The sequence below is a fragment of the Zootoca vivipara genome, chromosome Z1, assembly GCF_965207765.1.
Source record: "Zootoca vivipara chromosome Z1, rZooViv2.hap1.1, whole genome shotgun sequence".
NCBI lineage: Eukaryota > Metazoa > Chordata > Lepidosauria > Squamata > Lacertidae > Zootoca > Zootoca vivipara.
In genome coordinates this window covers 63,026,291-63,045,197 of record NC_142583.1, presented here as the reverse complement: position 1 = coordinate 63,045,197, position 18,907 = coordinate 63,026,291, and the positions used below count along the sequence as shown (strand labels likewise).

General features: G+C 46.8%; 1 protein-coding gene across 3 annotated transcripts in view; it reads right to left on the bottom strand.

The window, feature by feature from the left end:
* The window catches only part of RASGEF1B (RasGEF domain family member 1B), a 223,434-nt gene that overhangs the window by 31,510 nt on the left and 173,017 nt on the right, over positions 1-18,907 (bottom strand). The window contains exon 1 of one of the 3 annotated variants that reach the window (XM_035112416.3): positions 6,647-7,037. The exons of 1 other annotated variant lie outside the window; for it this stretch is intronic. The gene's annotated coding sequence lies outside the window, so the exon portion shown is untranslated. Of the gene's footprint in view, positions 1-6,646; positions 7,038-18,907 lie in introns of those variants that run through there. One more of the 3 variants, XM_088660603.1, reaches the window with a different exon arrangement.

The following is an 18,907-nucleotide window of genomic DNA, read 5'->3' as shown; positions in this document are numbered from 1 at the left end:
ACCGGAAGTGTGTGTTCCGGTTTTCAAACGTTCTTTTGGAAGCTGAACATCCGACGGGCTCCCTGCAGCCAACCAGAAGCCGCGCTTTGGAAGTGGAATGTTTCGGAAGTCGAACGGACTTCCGGAACGGATTCTGTTCGACTTCCAAGGTACGACTGTATGTGAAAGTTCAACCCCCCTCCCTGCGCACTTGCTGTTCACAAGCTTACAATTTGTAGAGGTGTACAGATGCTTGACACAGACATGTGAAAATACATCGATTAGCCACAAAATGGGTTTTGACGAAAAAGCACAGGGTTCAGGATTTGAAGAAATGCATGCAGCCTCAGGACTTTCTTGTCTGGTGGAACCTAATCCAATTGCAGCGGTGCTATTATCTTCCAGTGTAAGACTTGGTCAAAAGCAGGAGAAAGAAGAACTGGTTTCAGGACGGCCAGCCTTCAGCTGCTGGGTTATTTCATCAGCCAGCAATTCTCCAGTTGAGCAGAAGGTGGAACCTGACTCCAAACCCTTGGATCAAAGTCTCAGCCTAAGATTAATCCCAGATTAAGTGGGATCTTCCAAGTACACATTAAGAAGCAGGCACAATACCCTGTTTCTCATATTTTAAGACATACCCATAAAATAAGCCATAGCAGGATTTTTAAGCATTCAAGGAATTTAAGCCATACCCCGAAAATAAGACATAGTGATAGGCGCAGCAGCAATGCCGGCCGCGGCAGGAGGAGGAGGAAAAAAATAAGACATCCCTTGAAAATAAGCCATAGTGTGTTTTTTTGAGGAAAAAATAAATATAAGACATGTCTTATAATATGAGAAACGCGGTAGATGGGGAAGAAGAGGGGACTCTTTATCTCCATGTACAGCTTACAAGAAAATGTTACAGAGGGGAATGCTTTTGGGATGATTAAGAGACTTTAACTTTTAACCTCTTATTCAGACAGACTTTAAGGCATGCACACCCACACGCTTTATGGGGCACTTGGAAAACAAAACTCTTCAGAGCGAGGAAAGCAGCTCTGAGTCACTCTGTTATTTTGCAATATGTCTCAGGAACTTGGCTTCACTCTGACTATTTTTACATTAGGCTAGACACACACACACACACAAGCTTCCAAGTACACTAATACTGTAGCAGACTTTGTCAACCTGGCGCCCTCCAGATGTTTCAGACTAGAACTCCCATCATCTAGTCCAAAACAGCTGGAGGGTACCAGGGTGGCAAAGGCTGGTATAGGACAAGACATTTTTTGCTTGCGTGAGATTTCATTTCACAATTCACAACAATACAATAACGACCTGCGGTTGTTCCTATCCTTGTCCGTATCATCGCATTACCTGGTAGCGGCCTTTTTTTGGCCAAGCCTGCGGCAGATCAAATCCAAATCAGAGATTGTACAGTAACTATTAATGTAAATTAAGAGAATCAGGCAAAAGTAACCAGGGAGAACATTCCATCTCTCGTTACAGCAGAACCCAGGGGCATCCAATGGATGCCTTTGAGAGGATAAGGCTCTCAAAGGCATAAAATCATGATGGATGCCACCTATTGGTTGTCTGGGATCATGACTAAAAGTTTTTCTCTGCACTGGCGGAGGAGAGGCAGGAACGGTGGACACCTGCCTTGGCTAGCAGAGTTCCCCCAGGCCTTGGACAGCACCAGAAAGATGATTGCAACAGGTATTACTGGAAGAACTGCCCTGACTGGGTGCTTTTCTGGTGTGCCTCATCAGTTAACAGATCCAAGTGCTCCCACGCAGACAACACAAACAGTTCCAGAGAAAATGATCTGAAGACCGCAGCCCAAGAGAAAGCATAAAACCATCTACCTATTAGAAACACATTGGCACAAGAGTTTCTGTTCTTCATAATGGAACAGAGATAGGGAATCACCAGCCTGGCTGGAACACGTCCTTTAACTCTACCCATGTGCTCCTTGCTTGACCTGGATCCGAACCTCCTTTCTTGTAGCTTGAATCCATTGATTTGGGTCCTAGCTTCCAGAGCAGGAGAAAGCAAGCTTGTTCCATCCCTCATGTGGCTGTACTCTAGAACACTCTATACTGCAACATTTTGTTGCGGGTCCACTTGCCACCTAAACAAGGTCAGATCTCTAAACAAGGTCAGATGTTAACAAGACCTTCCCAGCTGTGCTCTATTCAGCATTAACCAGGTGTAAAGATTCAAACACTCCCCCCCCCTGGCTTATTTTTTCCCCACCCCCTTCCAGGAGCTAGTTTCTATTGGGGGCAAATACTATCCCTGTGTTAAGCCATCTTTGGAAAGATTGCTTGCAACCTTCCCCACAGAATAATTGCAATGACAGGTTCGCCCAACTCTGATATAGAAAAAACAACAACACTTGGGTAGTTTCTCCCCCCAACAGCAATATATAATAATTGAAATCCATCTTCCACACTTTTAGTATCACCCTAACCACACTGATGGCAAATCTATCAGCATGCAAAAGCTGCTTCGATAGGTAGCATCAAGGGTTATACTCAGCATAACCTTCTGCCCTAAAGTTTCTCCCTCTTTAAATCATTCATCTTCTCCCCTTGTCCCCATCAACAACCATACCACACAGCCATAAATCTGGGGTGGGGAACCTTTTCCAGACCGAGGGCCACATTACATTCTGGACCACTTTCCAAGGGGCACATACAAATGAGCATTCGGCACAGCCAGAGTGGGTGGAACCACAAACAGAAATTTACAGTAGTCTAGTTTTGACACGCACATCCCATGCTCCACCCAGGCAACGAAGAGGTATTAATCAGGGTTTCCATCCCTAGCATATAGAAATCATTTTGCACTATGTTTGGGGAGGAAGGGACGAGTCACCCAAGTCTTACTTGCCAGATCTTATGATCAAAACAAGGCAGCCGCCCTCCCAAACTCCAGATCTTCTCCTTGCCTTCCCTTTCTCTGTTCCGCATCTCGCCTGGTCCTAAATTTAGAGGGCTTAGCAACACTCAGCCGCACTGTGGGAGGGTGTTTCCGCGTCTCCAGGCTTGGCAAGGCGAGCCAAAACAAACCCGTTAGCGCAGAAATGAGAGGGGAAGAGAACGAACACAGACTCTCCCAACGGAGGAGGAAGTACACCAGCCAGACAAGACATTTTTAAAGGCCTGCCGCCCCTGTAAGCTTCGGCTCTGAATGATAAGGTTTCAGTTCTCCTCGATTCATCCTGTTCTTTGCTTGGGCCACACACCAGCTTCCATTAAAGCAGACAGTCCATTGGGAGCTCTTGGGGAGGAGGAAGCCGTGGTCCTCTATATGTTATTAGGCTACAGGTTGTATCATCCCAACCTACTACTCCTGTTGGCTGTGGCTAATGGATTCAAACAGCACCTGCCGAGCCACTGGCTCCCCACCCTCGACAAGGAGGATTCTAACTCTGGTATGGCTGATCTACATAACATCGTGGCTTCAGTTCTAGGATAGGAGAACAGAGACTTCATTGGCTATTGTCCCAAAGTGCCCTCTGCCTAGTTAAGGTATGACAGGTAGCTATGATTGAAAGGGCGTCTTCCACAGTCGACACGTCGTGTCCACTTCTGGGCACCGCCATTTAAGAAGGATGTTGGGCAGCAGGATGCTGGAACGTGGGCAGCAGAGGGCAACCAAGATGATTAAGAGGGTCTGGAAGCCAAGCCCTATGAGGAATGGTTGAGGGAGCTGTTTAAGCCTGGGAAAGAGGAGACTGAGAGAAGACAGGATAGCCATCTTCAAATATCTCAAGGGCTGCCACATGGAGGATGGAGCAAGCTTGTTTTCTCCTGCTCTGGAGGGTTGGACTCGAACCAATGGCTTCAAGTTACAAGAAAGGAGTTTCCAAGTAAACATCAGTAATAACTCTCTGATGGCAAGCACTGTTCAACCGTAGAACAGACTCCCTTGGGAGGTAGTAGACTTTCCCACCATTGAGGTTTATAAGCAGAGGCTGGATGGCCATCTGTCACACAGGGGTTGGGCTAGATGACCCTCAGGGTCCCTGTTCCAACTCTACAATTCTATGGTTCTATGGCAGGCACCCCCAAACTTTGGCCCTCCAGATGTTTTGGACTACAATTCCCATCATCCCTGACCACTGGTCCTGTTAGCTAGGGATAATGGGAGTTGTAGGCCAAAACATCTGGAGGGCCGCAGTTTGGGGAAGCCTGTTCTATGGTTCCTGTCCGCCATGAAGTCCTCCAATTCTAATTTCCAGCTTTTTAAACAAAGATGAGAAAACGTTAACAGCAGAGGAGCTGGTTAGAAGGACTTAGGTTGCATTTTCTTAAATCAGTAGAACTTACTTCCCAGTGAATACAGTATGTTTTGTGATCACGTTGCCACAGTGACACAGTGGAGCAGGGACTCACTAGTCATATCAGAGCAGAAACAACGGCATCATCTCCATGGGGCTCTATTTACCAATTCTCAGAATGCCAAATAAATAAGCTTTTCGCAGAGAGAAACCTACGAAATAAGATCTGCAGAGGAGGAGGGGTTAGGTTACATTAGCACGCACGGCTAAAGGGTAAACCTGCCATTTTTACCCTGAAAATTCCAACGTCCCTGGCATTATAACCAAAATGCCACAAAGCACCGAGCAATCGTCTGAGTCCTGCAGAACTCTTCATCAGGCTAGATATTAAGCAAAAGCAGAGGGGGCCAGAGCTCAGCAAGAAAGGTGACTTAGTAGTGTTATAGTTGGGGGGGGGAGAGACAGACTCCCCTAAATTCCTGGAACCATTAAAGGGTCAGAATTTAATCAAGCTCCCTGAATTTTCAGAGCGATTCAATTGCTGGAAGAACCAGGCTGGCCTGATCATGAGTACAGTACAAGTTGCTAACAAAGGTCAGGTGATGAGCCATTAAGAAAGTGGGGACTCAGTGCCCAAGTGGGCAGAGACCAAAAGAATGGAGTTTTTAGGATTTCAGTTTGCTGTGGCGCAGTTTTTTTTGGGGGGGGGGGAGGTTTCAGTTTGTAAATGGCAAGCTGCAGTGGAGGTCAGAGCCATGGCTGAGGTCTTTTCAGATCCCTGGCTACAGCTTGGGAGAAGCAAGAACCTTTGGGAGTGCAAACCCCTTACATCGTCTGTAAATGGACCATATATCATAAAGACAACACAGTCTCCGCTGTGCCTCCCCTGGGAAAGTGCCTAGACCCCCAGACTTTCACACAGCTCGGAGATTGGAGTGGCGTGAAACAGAATGCCTGCCTTGATTAAGAAAAATCATTTTTACTGTACAGTCTTTAAAGGGGCATACCTGTGGGGGGGGCGTGTCTCATAAAAGAGCACCCGTGCTTCAGAATTCACCCTCACACCACTGGGTTGCAAACAAGTTTACGCCAGTCTCATTTTTCACTGACTGACAAGCAAACAGCTTAAAGTACCCAGTTGATGCATTTCAGTGTAGCTCAGTATCAGTTTACTGTTTACAAAACCCCTTTGAATAGATGACCTAGCTGAAATCACTCATGCTCTCACCTTTTGGCACCAACTCCAATTACTGAACACACTTTAAAACACATTTGAAGCCTGTGACTTCCCCTAAAAAGAATCCTGAGAACTGCAGTCTGTTAAGGATGCTGGGAATTGTAGCTCTGGTCGGGGTGGGGGGGGGGAATTACAGTTCCCAGGTTTCTCCACGAGGGAGTCCTGCGCATTAAATGTGCATGCGTTTTAAATGTGCATGGCATGGATCTGCCCTATAAAATCCCATCAATCCACCTGTCGAGTTATTCAGTTCTGTTCAAAGGAGCTTGCCCTGACCCCTCACAGCAAGTCCTCTCCATGCGTCCTCTACATTACCGAGGAGAGTATTTTGGAAACAGGCAGGAATTCCTCTCTTGTTTACAAAAAAAAGTGAAGGAAAAAAGAGCTCTAGGAAGTCAGCCTATATATGGGAAGAAATGCATTCCTAGACGTTTTACGCAGCATGGAAATTAACAAAGGGGGAATCCTGAATTCAAGTGACAAAAGAAAATACTGATGGTCCCCTTAAATACTTTTTACAAAAAAGAAACGTAAACAATGCAACTTAGCGATCCATGTGTCACTTAAGCAAGACTACTGCACTTAAAATTATAATGTGCGCGCATCCCTGAGTTATCCAGGGCTACCCCTGCATCAAACTAGTTTCAAGAGCGAATAAACTGGTTTATGTGACCCGGGAACGTGGCCATGTAGGTTGAAAACCACGCTGAGTCCCGATTTCCCACCTTCTCTTTCCAATCTCCTTGGCTCAGTAGCGCAAACCAATTCGCTGCAAGTTACACTGTTTTTCAAAGAAGGGCCCCCCTCCCACGTTCCACTCAATATAGCGCGTCACTAAAATACTAACAACCCATGATGGGTCTACTGCCGAGGAAGCGTTTTATAGCATGCAGGATCTGGTCCTCCGCACAAGTCCGCGAAATATAAAGACAACAAGCTGCTGGAAGCAAGGTACCGGTAGGTATTAAATTTCATGGGTGGCCGCAATGCTAAAAAAAAAAACCAAAACACCTTGGGAAAAGGAAACCCGGCAGAAATCGGTGGAACTTCACGAGTCAAGCGTACAACATCGCTGGTGCGCTCAGAGGACGCTACATCAACCCGAAGGCATTCACAGATACGGAAACGCTCGTTCCCACGCACGCGCGTCTTTTTACCTGGCTCAAATGATCTCCGGATATAGGCTACAAGTTTTCTCCAATTTTGTCGCCTTTGTGCAAATCTTCCCGAGTCTCTTCTGGGCGCCAAAGTGAGGGTTTCCACTGCAGAGATGAACTCGGAGGCACAGAGAGGAAAACTTCACCTCGACTCTCCTAAGCGCAGCCCTCCACAAGATCCAACCTCTGCGCGAGATCCTTCGCCGAGGTCCGAGCAGCCCCGCGCACCGGTGCAGCTCTGCGCGACCTCCTAACAATCCCCTCCTGTCTAAATTATGGAGCTAAAATAAATACGAACCTTAATCTATCAATCAAGCAGCGCAGATTTTAAAAATTACACCCGGCGCGTCTTTCTGCAGCTGCAAAACTGATCGCTCTGCCGGCCGCGGGTGTACTAGTAGCGCACACGCCCCCTTCTGCCGGGTCCTTTGGCTCCGCCCCCCCAGAATTCCTCCACCAATCCTAGCTCGGAATCTCACTACCTACGGGGGGGAAGGCGGGGGAGGAAGGAGAGAGCAACGCTGAGAAGCAGAGATCAGAGCAAAAGGGAGTTTTGTTGTTTTCGTCTGTGTTTCACCCCCCCCCCCAAAAAAAAGCAAGAGCGAGAAGGATTTCCATAGAATTGGAGAGTTGGAAGTGATCCCAAGGGTCATCTAGTCCAACCCCGTGCAATGCAGGAATTCTGCACACAGCCGTCCCCGGGTGGGCTCGAACCACCAACAGCAAAACGTACTGACGGATTTTTGAACAAGGAAATGGTTTGGTGGTTTTTTTTTGGCAGGGTTGACCACAAGACTGTGATCGGATCTCTCGTCTCTCTTAATTTCTTTGGAGATGGGGTGTGCGTTACATTTGCCTATGCCTATAGAGGTAGCAGAATGGGATGGAGACTGTCTATAGCACTTCAGACAGAGCAGATCATATTTTAAAAATGCTTTTTAAAAAAGTTAATCTTATTGTTTCATGGTAGGAGTTAACTGTTTTGCTTGTGCAATCAGCATAAATCTGAGACCTGAGGATGACTCAAGCATCTTCCTGGTGTTTTTTTTTGTTTTGTTTTGTTTTGTTTTGCAACACTGCCCTAGGCACGGTTCCTCAAAAGTTAAAAATTCTACTGAGTTCGGTGGAACGCTGGATAGTGACGTGGATAGTGGGAGAAAGGACTCAATGGCCAGGGGAGGCGACTGCCCCTGGAGGCAGGATTGACTAGTGTGCCCAGACATGGGCAGAGCGGCACCGGAAGTCACTTCTACGCATGTCCAGACATGTGTAGAAGCAACTTCCGGTGCCGGCGCTGCCCGATTTCCGGTGCCCAGAAATGGGCAGAGCAGCACCAGAAGAAATCCGGGCGAATTATGGGCTATTTCGCTATTTGGGATGACAGCGGGAAACGCCTTTAAAAATGGGGGCTTCCCGGGGAAACGGGACACTTGGCAGCTATGGCACCAACACCTTGAATTGTCTTTGGAAATGTACTGGGAGCCAGTGTAGATCCTTTAAGGCTGGTGTTATATGGTCCCGGAGGCTGCTCCCAGTCACCAGTCTGGCGGCCACATTCTGGATTAGTTGTAGTTTCCGAGTCACCTTCAAAGGTAGCTCTGTGTAGAGCGCATTGGAAGATAACCAGAGTATGTACCACTCTGGTGAGACAATAATAACCACAAGCTTGTTGCAATGGAGAGAGAGAAATAGCAGTGAAGTACAAGATAAATCAATCCTACTGTAGTAAGAAGAGATGCTTGCAGTTTTAGAAGGCAGCCAGCAGGAGAAGCTTGACTAGATTAGGCTTCCTCCTGACTGCTATGAAGTTAATGTACAAAGCAGGCTTCATTTCTCCCCTGGCTGATTGTGAATGTAAGGAGGAGATTGGAGATAAAGTGTTACCTATACAGCAGGGGGTGGGGCTCTGTGGAATATTTTACAGCAGGGGTGGCCAACTCCGAAGAGACTGCGATCTACTCACAGAGTTAAAAACTGGCAGTGATCTACCCCCTTTTGGGGTGTTCAGGTCAAAGTTGTTAAGCTTTTTTTTTAGGGAGGAGGAAGGCCCATTTTTTAGGGGTTCAGGTCAGAGTTGTTGAGCTTTTCTGAGGTGGGAGGAAAGCCCTCTTTTGGGGAGGTGAAGGGCTAAAATGTTGAACATTTTTTAGGGGAGCCAAAGTTGTTGAGCTTCTTGGGGGGGGAGCCAGTGATCTACCAGTGATCTACCACAGGTGGCCAGTGATCTACCGGTAGATCACGATCTACCTGTTGGATGTGCCTGTCTTACAGTATTCGATTGCAGTGAAATAATAGGCAATCAACTGCTTTTATTTGTTTATGGTCGTTTGTATAGGATGTCCAGTTATGGTAAAAATTATATTCGGGTTTTTTAATGAAATATTTTCCATAAGTAACAAAAGTACATTCTGTGCCTCTCTTTTTTAAATCGTAGCATCCTTCATACAATTTGACCGCCGTCCCTTAGAGACATTTTTTGCTGTAGTCCATATGGGGTTGAGGGGGAAGGAGAGGGTGGGAGAGAGGGTGGGAGAGAAATATAGGGGAAATGTGGAAGGGGTGGAGAGGAGGGAAACATTAAACTTTCATTCTCTGTATAATATATGATTTTCATGAAATTGTAGAGTTGGAAGGGACCCTGAGGATCATCTAGTCCAACCCCTGCAAATGCAGGAATATGCAGCTGTCGCGTTTTGTATTCTTATCGATACAAAATTCTGCTGCCCCTCAACACAACAGACAAGGAAAGGAGATCCTGAAAAAGGACGGTGGGAAAATTGGTAGGAGAATTTGCCCCTGCGAACATACTGAATAGCATCTGTGAAAACCTTTATTGGATCACCCATTGGGCAATGCAGACATTTGCCTCAGGCTCAGGACTTGCGGGAAGCGTCAAAATGCAAAATGTTCCCAAGTATTTTTCAGTCAGAGTGGCAGCAGGAGGCGGCCCCTGAGTCCTCCTGCAACTGCCAGGTTTATCTCCGAATGGTGATTCAGAGGTATTCTTCCTTGAGTGCTTGCTCATGTGTCCGGAGGCTCTTGCAGGTGAGGTCATTTGAGTGAGCTCGGTGTAGAACTGGTCTTTTTCACAGCCAAAAATGTACAAGGACAAGGCTAACTGGTGGAGGTGCAATGGAGGGGGAAGAAGCTGCTACGTCACTACCTGAGGAGGAAAAGCGAGTCGTGTCACTCCCCCTGAGCTCTGGTCCTCACCAAAAAGGAGGTGGTAGAAGGGTAAGAGAGGGAAACAGAGTCAAGATATATGAGCTACTGAGAAAACAGAAGCAGAACACCCGTGTTTCCCATTACAGTATTTATTTCTGTTCTCTATTATGACTAATTTACATTCCTCAGAAGCCTCATATTTAAAATGTGTCAAGGCAATGTACATTCTAGAAATGTAGAGTTCGTAGGGACCCCAAGGTTCCTCTGGTCCAACCCCCTGCAATTTAGGAATGTTTTGCCCAATGTGGGGCTCAAATCCAGGACAGAGGTTCCCAAATTGTGGTCCGTGGGCCTTCAAGAGTTGTCAGACCAAGCAATGGAGACAGCGCATTGCCCTTTCCTGGATATGGGGCTGTGCCTTCTCCTGTCCCATTCCCCCACTGGCCCTATTCCCTTGCTCTTCTCTGGGACAGAAGGAAGAGTGAGAGGAGGAGGAGGAGGAAGAGGAGGAGGAGGAGGAGGAAGAAGAAGAAGAAGAAGAAGAAGAAGAAGAAGAAGAAGAAGAAGAAGAAGAAGAAGAAGAAGAAGAAGAAGACACTTAAAGAGATTGCACCCATTTCTTGGACGAAAACATGTAGTCTAACGGAAGGAAACAAAGGCTGCCATATAGGTCAGATGATGAGGTATAGGAACATAACAATATTTAGCCCTTTCTTTATTTTCAAAATGATTGATGGGTGGGGTGCTAAGAAGAGAAAGTGTATGACTATTTATTTATTAATCAATCAATCTATAGGCCACTCAATATATATTTTTGAAAAATATCTAAGTGGTTTACAATGTAAGATAAAATAAAATCACGAAAAAAGATACAAATAAAACAAATATATATGTTGTCAATATCACCAATAAAAATCCAGAATCAAAATAAAGTATGTACTGAGCAATGTGGTCTAAATATTTATAGTCAAGAAATGCCTCTCTTCAGGGCACAACATTGCATTCCCCCTCCCACCTAGTTTCTGTTCCTTACTTAGTCCCCACAGCCGACAGTCCCCACTGGGCTGTTTTTGGAGTTCCCCCTTCCTTTAGGGTCCCCCCCCCTTCTTAAAACGGTTTTCGCTTTTTCTATTTCTGCAAACCTTAGGCTTCCCCAAACCCTGTGGCTTCCTCTCTCCTAGGAATGGGTGCTTTCTATTTTGACCACTAGAATGCTAATCCCCTCTCCTGAAAATGGAAAACAGAACAGAAAATGAAGATAATGTTAGAGGGATACCAATCAATCATGGATGTCAGCAAGAATTTCCCCTGGGGGTAGGGGACACAGTTAAAATACTGAAAGTAGAGAGCAGGCTAACTTCTGACACACCAAGATTAGAAGAACTTTGCCTGTGTATATGCTATATTTTTAAAGCACATTCACAGCCCAATCTTTCTATCAAAGAATTCTGGGCATTGTAGTTTATCCCTCAGAGAGTTACAATCCCCAGCAGCCCTTAACAGACTACAGTGCCCAGAATTCTTTGAGGGGGTGTGTGTGCTTCAAGTGTGCTTTAAAGGTACAGTCAAACCTCGGTTGTCGAATGTAATCCTTTCCAGAAGACCATTCGACTTCCGAAATTTTCGACAACTGAGGCGCGGCTTCTGATTGTTTGCAAGAGTTTCTTGCATTCAAGCAGAAGCCACGTCGGACGTTTGAGTTCTGAGGAATGTTCGAAAACAGGAGCATTTACTTCCAGGTTTTTGGCGTTCAGGAGCCAAAACGTTAGAGCCATTCGAGAACTGAGTTTTTACTGTATAGTGTGTGTACATGGTCTGTGCATTTTATCTCATATCTCAGGTTTTGCAAAAGCTCTAAACTCTTTAAAAAAATAAAAATAATCATAGGAATCTGGGGGTACTGCCCCCCCCCCCCGTGGAAGCTCAAGGTATCCAGTTTGACTAAGTCTCTGGAAAACTGAATCTGATTAGTCAGTTTCTCTACAGCGATTCTTGCCTTGGCATGAATGGGAGAGAGTGGAGAGCTTTTGCAAAGCAGAATTTCTAGGGGATTTTTAAAACCAGTTTCAGCAGAAAGGGAGAGACAAATTAAATTTTAAAAAAAGATTAATTTACGGGAAGTCCCAGAAACTGACACCCTTGGAAAGACCCCAAAAAACAATACATTAGGAATCACCATGTCAGAAGCCTCTTTTCAAGAAGTGTGATGAAATTTCTTTTCATTTTATTAAGCAAAAACACAATAAGGGAAAAGAACTTACTGACCCTGTCTCCTCCCCACCTCCAGCTGACAAAAGGACCAGACTCCAGCTCTGCAGCTTGTGAGTTTCGCTGTCCAAAAAGGGAAGGAGTTTGGTTCCAGTTGCATGTCACATTTCAGCTCTAACTAGGGCTTCCTGGCTGTGCTGAAAATAGCTGGCAAATTATCTAGAAGCCGCTACCCGCTGTAGTACTAACTGTTGCCTTAAGAATGGGCAGTGAGAGAAAGAGATGGAGTAATATCTCTACGTCACACAACTCCAGGATGGCAACTTCAGTGCCTGTTAACAAAATGTGGAGGTTTCAAATATAGCTTGATCAAAATCGCAAATAAAGTGTGTGCATGCACACGAAAGCTCATACCTATGACAAACTTAGTTGGTCTCTAAGGTGCTGCTGGAAGGAATTTTTTTATTCTGTTTCGACTACGTCAGACCAACACGGCTACCTACCTGTAACTACAAATAAATTAGCAATAGTTGCTGGTAACAGTGAAATGCAGCTCTATCTAGTCTTTGCATCCGGTGTGGTAAATCCCAGATTCACTTGGCTGGTGCAATTGTAGGGTTTTTGCTACAGATGGAATGCCTTTTAATAAGGCTCAGTTCTGTACACATACATCCCTCTGCCAACCTCTCTCACTGTGAACCTGCCTCCTCCTTACTGTCGCTTAATATGGATAGCAGGCTTCCTGTATTGCCATTACTTTTTCGTGGACCATATAACGTTGTCCTCCAAATCACTGCCTGCCCACGCTTTCCCCTGCCTTAATCTGGATTTTTTTCATACTAGGGATATTTCAAAAAGGAAAGGGTGTGAGGAAATCTGGAATGAAGGGTCACAGTATCAGGGGCGCCAACCTGCTCCCATTCAAAGGGGCCCAGTGGCACATGATGTCATATTGACGTCATACGTAATGCGGGGGGGGCCACGAACCAGGCACCCCCTGCAGAGATCCCAATTGCACCCTGCTGGCGGTGGGGGCTGGGGAGAGCAGAGGGTGAAAATCACTCTCTGTGCCTCCTGGCTCCCTCAGTGTTGGGGGGCTCGGCTCCCTGCCAACAAATATTGAGGGGGCCGAAGCCCCTTCTGCCCCCTTTAGTTGGTGCCCATGGACAGTATAGATGTGCCATAAGAAGGACTTGTTATCCTAGTTGGTATCTGTATTAGAACAGAAATTGATTTAATAGATGGAATCGTTGTACATCTACAATAATTGTTTATATGTGCATATCTATCAATCTGCAATTGTTTTCATCTTTTCAGTATGCGCAATTGCTCCTCTGTGTTTTTATAATGTGAATCGCTTTGAGATGCCTCACTGAAAGCAATAATAATAATAATAATAATAATAATAATAATAATGTACACCCACTAACCTGTGATGTGTAAAGCTGGCTTCAAAGCTGCAAGCTAACAGTGATGCTAGGAAGCTCGCCTATTAAAAAGAGACTCTTGATACAAATAGAAACTTGATCCCAGACAGGTGGAGAATTTGCACTGCAGTTCTCTCTCTGCTTCTGTGGATTCTGCAGATGGCCCTAGATCATTTCAACACCATATGCCTGCCACTTTCTTTGTTTCTTTTTTAAAGGGCAGCAAAACAAAACTTGGACGCTTTGAGGTTACAAAGGATCATTGACTCTCTGTTAGCTTCATCCCCTCCAACATTTCTCCAATGAAAATAAGGACATCTGACCTAAGGAAAAGTGGCACATTCCAGGATCAAATCAGAAACTTCTCTAAATCAGGGACGTCCCTGGAAAATAGGGAAACATGGAGGGTCTGTAGCTTTTGTTTTATTGTGGACATGGCTGGAGGCAAATCCTTCCACCACCCCCTCTGTTGTAAACCCTGAAATTCCTTCTCTCTCCCTGCACCCCAACCAAACTCCCCCCCCCCATTTCAGCCTGAAGACCAAGCTCAAATGCTACCTGACAGACTGCAGCCATCAGTTTATTGTTGTTGTTGTTTAGTCGTTTAGTCGTGTCCGACTCTTCGTGACCCCATGGACCATAGCACGCCAGGCACTCCTGTCTTGCACTGCCTCCCGTAGTTAAGTAATTTCCTCGCTGACAGCCTCCCATTTACTCTGACATCTGCCAGCACTCCCTGACACTTGAATAAGCATTAAGACATTAACAGTCTGGCACAGGTTTAAGAGCTGGAATAATAATGGTCGGTGGACTGGGAAAGAGGGAGGAGGGAAGGGGGGAAACCGCCCACTTCCGCCAAGAACAAGTGGCTCACGTGTTTTTGCCATGCGTTTTTTTTCACTTTGGAAGGCCTAAACAACGGAAAGGGCATTTCCCAGCGTGACATATTTGTGGGAGTGAGAGAGTTTGATTGCAGGAGGCGAAAGGCAGCTGCCACAGGCGGGGATTGAACCTGCAACCTTGGCATTATCAGCACCACGTTCTAACCAGCTGAGCTACCCAGGGTGGGTATTTTTCAATTGTTTCTCAAGAAGCTACAGGATACCGGCAGATTGTGACCAACGGCGTGTGTACTTGCAGCTTCCTATGTGAGCAGGCTGAGGTTGGCGGGGTGCCATTCATCCTAACAGACAAGTCTCTGCTTAGAAGAGTGTTCAGATACATTCCAGAGTAGAGAAGGACCAGTTGGGGGCGTAACATGGGGAGAGGAGGGGCGGCCCGGGGTGCAAAATGTGAAGGTTGCCAACCTCCGTGGTCTACACCAATGGGCACCGACTCTCCAGGTTTTCAAGCGGAGGTCATTCCTAGCCTTCTCTGGAGTTGCTTGGGATTGAACCCAGACCTTTTCATTCCACTTGTGCTTCAGACCTTCCCAGTTCCTTTGAGATGGTGGCCTAGGGATGTGCCTTACTTTACCATAAAGGTGTTCCTTATTTTATGGAACTCGTGCTTACGCAAAACGTTCCTGATCCCTCCCCTTGCTTGTTGTGCAAGGATGAGGAAGACTTAACACATTGCAGAGTTCCCGAAAAAATAGACCAGAGGCAATTCCATCTAGCCTGAGCTTTACTCGCTGCTGAAGGCAAATGAGCATAATGGTCACAAATCCAATCAGGGCCGTCTCAAGCCGGTCGGGTGCCCTGGCGTCGTGGCGTGGAGATCGCTCCAGCGCCCTGGCGCCCCACGCCACCGAGACTACCCCTAGAGCCGGGCCTGAATCCAATACATTCAGGACTGGCACTGTCCACAAGAAATCCAGTTGCTGCAGACTTATCATAAACTAACTTATAATAAGACAAAACCTTAACACGAGAAAGTGAGTGAAACCCAGGCTCTTCCTGGCCTTACTATTATAGTCAGCATGACCTCGACAGAAAGGATAACAGAACCAGTTTAAACCAGCTGTACTCAGCTTCCCAGAAGGTATAACCCAAACATCAGAAACCTTCTGCCAGCATCTTACACATAGAAGGAAACCTTCTAGAACCCTCTTGAACTAAGCAGAATAGGGAAGATCTCTACACATCAGATCAATGCTTTCTGTACTAAGAAATGCGAACTGACATTGCCTGCTTCTTTTATATGTTTCAATTGCCCCCTTTCCCCACCCCCACCCCCAATGAAACATGCCTGATTTCTGCCCCATTAGGGATACCACGCAGCAGCAAGCTACCTTTCCCACAGCTTTCCTCATTGTCATCCCATACGAATCGTATCTGTACTTGGAAGTGATGGTTTGTCTAGCCTTTGAACACTTAATGTGCTCTTTGAGGCCAGAAGCATATGAAGTGCATCCAGAGGGCTTTGGGAAGGCATGAATGTGTTTATTAAACATCTGGGAGGAATATTCAATTTCCTGGAATTAATGTCAAACAGAATTCACCGGCTTCATTTGGCCTTTTGAAATCCAGCTGCAAATGTTTCCACTTCCAGGTCAGCCTAATGGGGGGTGGTCTCTGAAATCTAGCCAAGTCCCCCCCCCCTCTCCCCAGGAGCTCGTGTCTGGCTGACATGGGTCACAACCTCATAAGAAAACGGAATGGAAATTAATCATTGGCGTCTCCCAAAGTCAGCCCAAGTCATTTTTCTGTCGCTTTGCTGGTGGCCCAAATTGTTCCTGGGTTGCCGGTTCCTTCATTTGGGGGGCAGGGGGGGCTGGTTAGAATAATGATGAACAGAGGCTGTGTGCACATTACTGGCTGAAAATGCAGCTGGCCTGTTCTTTCTCTCCATTTGAATCAAAGCCGGTTTGGAGGAAAAGGCATTAAAATGCAGTGATTCACAAATAAAGACATCATCTTACTCATCGCCAGACTTTGCTGAGGACCCCCAGACGACTTACAGTGGGGCCTTTTCACTTGGGGATCATGCTCCGCAGGATCTGTAAGGGTCAACGAGGGTGTAGGGCAGGGGTGGCCAAATCCCAATACAATGCGATCTACTCACAGAGTTAAAAACTGCCAGTGATCTACCCCCTTTGGGGGGTTCAGGTCAACGTTGTTGAGGGTTTTTTTTTAGGAAGGAGGGAAGCCCCACTTTTTGGAGGTGCAGGGCTAAAATGTTGAGTTTTTTTAGGGGAGCCAAAGTTGTTGAGCTTCTTTGGGGGGGTGAGCCGGTGATCTACCAGTGATCTACCACAGACATCCGGTGATCTACTGCTAGATCACGATCTACCCGTTGGACGTGCCTAGTGTAGGGGAAGGGGAAGCTTCAGGTGAGCATGTTTCGGAGTTCTGAAGTTGCTGCAACTGAGCCGTTTTATAGCAGAAGCACCAGGGGCCAGAAGCGGAGCTAGCTGCTCTGGCACCCAGAGCGGCCACATGCTGTGCACCCAGGGGTGGGACTAGCCACCCATGGTAAGCGGTGATCATCTGGGAGGGGGGGTGCCTGCAGCTAGCGTTGAGCGTCCCAGGGGGGTACCACCCTGCAGCATGTGTCCCAGGGGATGGTGGCCGATGTCATCCCCCTCAGGGATGACACCCGGGGCGGACCGCACCCCCCCTTTCCTCTGCCAGTGCCTGGGGTGGGTGTCAGGAACTGGCTGGATGCAGACGAGTGGTGGTAGCCGCCAGCTGGGGAACCCCCAAGGGAAGAAGGCTCAGAGCCTGGGAAGTGGTGGTGGGACAATGAGTAATCAGAGGGAGAAGACTGGGAAGAGGAAGTGCTGGAAGCTGAAGAGGTATCAGTGAGGTTTAGTGAGCTGGGAGTTGTCTGTGGAAGAGAGAAGCCCCAAATCAGAGACTTGAATCCTTTCCACAAAATACTGATAGTCCAGAGGCGCCCCTGTTGCATTATGGGAAAGGACTGGTCAGCAGGCAATTGCCACATTAGGGTTCAGGTTTTCTTTAGGATGGCTCCCACTTCTGCTATCCTTCTCTTGGTTGTTGAAATCGGGCTCCTTCTTCCCGCAGTGTGTCTCGCAAGGGTCAGAGAGGTTATCTTGTGCACAGACCTGTATGGCCTGACTATCCAGACCAGCATTTGTATTCAGGGCCGTCTTTAGCATATGTGTCGCCAAGGTGCAAAGATCTGCCCAGAAACCCAAATTTAGTTTAGCTGTCCCAAAATTAAATTTTATTGGGCTTTTTGGGGGAGGGGGAAAGCCAAAGTTGTTGAGCTTTTTTAGGGGGCAATCGCTCGCCTGTAACAACGGCGCAGCGGAAAAAACTGCTTTTGTTTCCTGACTCGTCGGGAATATTTGATGCTACAGATTAACAGAGCAATGGAGGGGGGCGGGGACTTTCGCTCCATTGCTTTTCACTGCCGCCGATTGAGAGGGACCGATATACAGTAGGTATACATTTGCCGCCACCCAGAATTCGGCGCCCGGGTGCCCCACACCCCTTGCACCCCGGGGTAAAGACGGCCCCTGCTTGTATTCTGGAAGCAATTCCTTAAATAAATCAAAAATCAATGCAACGGTGGGCATATTTGAATAAGGCAAACGCTGCCTTGGCACTGTTCTTGCTCGGCTGCCGGCAGGTAATTAAGAGGTGTTTCAAAGCCTAGAGGGAAATTCACAGGCCATTACGGGCAGTTTTCACTCATCCACTTTTATTGCAATTTAAGCTCTGTGCATCTGTGCTGCAATCAAGCAAGAAGCATGCCGAGAGAGCAGCAATGCACAAACCAGGGGATCCTCAAGTCCGACAGAAATATTCCGTTTGCTGCATCTAGGTGTTTTTAAAAAAACGATTTTTAAAAATGGCTTTCGATGCAAATGGAGGCAAGGTGAGTCTGAGGTCTTTCCCACGTCTCCAGCCCTCAATCTGGAGCAATGGATTCAACATGGAGCAATGGATTCAAACTACAAGAAAGAAGATTCCACCTAAACATTAGGAAGAACTTCCTGACAGTAAGAGCTGTTCGACAGTGGAATTTGCTGCCAAGAAGTGTGGTGGAGTCTCCTTTGGAGGTCTTTAAGCAGAGGCTTGACAGACATATGTCAAGAATGCTTTGATGGTGTTTCGTGCTTGGCAGGGGGTTGGACTGGATGGCCCTTGTGGTCTCTTCCAACTCTATGATTCTATGCCTCTCCAAAATTGGACATCATGGCTTGCCAATCTGCATTTTGAATAGTGGTTTGCCATTGCTGGGAAATTACAAATGGCAATGTTACATATGGGAGGAAAAAGAAAGGCGGAAATGCTCTTAGCATGTGCTCGTCCTACCTACCCACCCACCCACACTGCACCCCACCCCACCCCACCCCGTATTGGAAAATCTTATACAGGCTCCTCTCCTCAAGAGTAGTGAGGGTAAGCTAACCCACCAGACACACCCACAGCTCCACCACAACACCTTGAAGCTGGTGAGGCAAACCTCATGGTCTACACTGGTCCTACACTCAGCCACATGAATGAGCAAGGGAAACAATAGGAACTAAAAGTCCTGGAGCTTG